The 2,500-nt window shown below is 56.9% G+C and overlaps 1 non-coding gene across 1 annotated transcript in view; it reads left to right on the top strand.

The window, feature by feature from the left end:
• The first annotated feature begins 2,076 nt into the window (after nt 1-2,076).
• The window catches only part of LOC126197194 (small subunit ribosomal RNA), a 1,909-nt gene continuing 1,485 nt past the window's right edge, over nt 2,077-2,500 (top strand). The window contains exon 1 of the ribosomal RNA XR_007539581.1: nt 2,077-2,500. This exon is cut by the window's right edge and continues 1,485 nt beyond it. This is a non-coding gene — a ribosomal RNA (small subunit ribosomal RNA).

The raw sequence follows: 2,500 nt of genomic DNA, 5'->3' as shown, positions 1-2,500 counted from the left end.
CGCCTTAACCTAACCTATGTTGCGCCTTAACCTAGCCTATGTTGCGCCTTAACCTAACCTATGTTGCGCCTTAACCTAACCTATGTTGCGCCTTAACCTAACCTATGTTGCGCCTTAACCTAACCTATGTTGCGCCTTAACCTAACCTATGTTGCGCCTTAACCTAACCTATGTTGCGCCTTAACCTAACCTATGTTGCGCCTTAACCTAACCTACGTTGCGCCTTAACCTAACCTACGTTGCGCCTTAACCTAACCTACGTTGCGCCTTAACCTAACCTACGTTGCGCCTTAACCTAACCTACGTTGCGCCTTAACCTAACCTATGTTGCGCCTTAACCTAACCTATGTTGCGCCTTAACCTAACCTATGTTGCGCCTTAACCTAACCTACGTTGGGCCCTAACCTAACCTACGTTGGGCCCTAACCTAACCTACGTTGGGCCCTAACCTAACCTACGTTGGGCCCTAACCTAACCTACGTTGGGCCCTAACCTAACCTACGTTGGGCCCTAACCTAACCTACGTTGGGCCCTAACCTAACCTACGTTGGGCCCTAACCTAACCTACGTTGGGCCCTAACCTAACCTACGTTGGGCCCTAACCTAACCTACGTTGGGCCCTAACCTAACCTACGTTGGGCCCTAACCTAACCTACGTTGGGCCCTAACCTAACCCACGTTGCGCCCTAACCTGACCTGTAATTGTTATATGAATTGAAACATTCATGTAGCGTTGCCTAATCGCAACCCTCTCAACATAGGTCAGTGCTCGCACTCTCTGGTGTCCTGCGTATTGATTCATGTTACGGTGCGTACCCTCACAACATCTAGCGAGTGTTGCGTACGTTCCACATGGTCCCGCTATCCACTGTAATGTGTACTGCTGTAAGACGTATATCGCCCCCCTGTCGCCTCTAGTTCGTCAGGCGGGAGTTTGCGTGTTCAATGAGCTTCGCAGCTGTGCAATGGCATTCGCATACGTACGCGGGCCACCTTCCACGTGTTCTCTCGTGCATACGTCGCAGCATGTATGTGGGCTGATGTGGCGTGTCGTGACGCATATCATCCAGGCATGCAAGACCCACTGAATTTGCAAATGTAGATGGACGTCTACGTTTGCTGCCCAAGTTACGCAAATGAACCGGAAATCCGTTGTTGCGCGGTTGTTTACGCTGGAGGTGAATCATTGATTGCGAAAATCGGTACAGGTATTAACTGGTTGCTTCAGCGACACCCGTCATACCCACGAACGTGAGTGGGCATGTGGGTATGAAGCGATACGCGGCGGTGGCTGGGTGGGACCGTCCCCGGCCGGTGAGGGGGGAGCGCCCGGCGTGCTGGCCGCGCGCTGCGTGGGCGCACGCGCTACAGCCGGCTGGTGGGGGCGCCCAGTGGCAGGCGCGCCGGCCGACGGACGCGGCAGGCGGCGCAGCTGCGCGCCGGCGCACCCAGCGCGCGGCGCCGTGCGGCCAAAGTGGGTCCTCGCGGGCCCGGTGCGAAGCGCGGTGGACATCTGCAGTGTGCTGGTCCGATTGAGGACTGTGTGCGTTGAGGATGCGCCGCCGCCCGGCACTCGGCGCCGCGACGCCGTCTGCTGCTCGGTCGCCCCCGCGGTTCTCGCAGGTGGTTTGTATCGCAGCTGTGCGGATGTGTTGGCGCGTGCGCTGTGCTGGGAGAGTTCGCTTTGGCACCCAAGTGGGGCTCTGCCCCTCTGTGGCGCTGGCGTTGGAGCTGCCCGGCCACTGTTTGTGGCCGCGTGTTGTCTCCCGCCGGCAACACCACGACAGCACGCTCCCGGGCCTCTGTCGGCAGCGGCAAGCTCAGTTGGGAGCACGGGTGGTCGCACTGAAAGCGTCTACTCGCCTATCTCCGGGCGATTGCGCCTCTCTCGAACCCGACCAAGTACTTAGGACGGCGCTGCGCGCCGCCGGGACCTGAGAGGGTTTCGAGGTGTATCGTGCAGGGGAGCCCAGCCTCCTCCTGTTTGCGGAATAATTGAGCGGACGCTTGCGTGTTCGCGCGGGCCTCCGGGACACACTCCCGGGCGGCCGGCTGCTCAGCTCTAGTTGACGCAGCTCCCTGGTTGATCCTGCCAGTAGTCATATGCTTGTCTCAAAGATTAAGCCATGCATGTCTCAGTACAAGCCGCATTAAGGTGAAACCGCGAATGGCTCATTAAATCAGTTATGGTTCCTTAGATCGTACCCACGTTACTTGGATAACTGTGGTAATTCTAGAGCTAATACATGCAAACAGAGTCCCGACCAGAGATGGAAGGGACGCTTTTATTAGATCAAAACCAATCGGTCGGCTCGTCCGGTCCGTTTGCCTTGGTGACTCTGAATAACTTTGGGCTGATCGCACGGTCCTCGTACCGGCGACGCATCTTTCAAATGTCTGCCTTATCAACTGTCGATGGTAGGTTCTGCGCCTACCATGGTTGTAACGGGTAACGGGGAATCAGGGTTCGATTCCGGAGAGGGAGCCTGAGAAACGGCTA

The sequence above is a fragment of the Schistocerca nitens genome, chromosome 7 (assembly GCF_023898315.1).
Source record: "Schistocerca nitens isolate TAMUIC-IGC-003100 chromosome 7, iqSchNite1.1, whole genome shotgun sequence".
NCBI lineage: Eukaryota > Metazoa > Arthropoda > Insecta > Orthoptera > Acrididae > Schistocerca > Schistocerca nitens.
The sequence above is the reverse complement of the archived record's forward strand: the minus strand, read 5'-3'. Positions and strand labels throughout refer to the sequence as shown.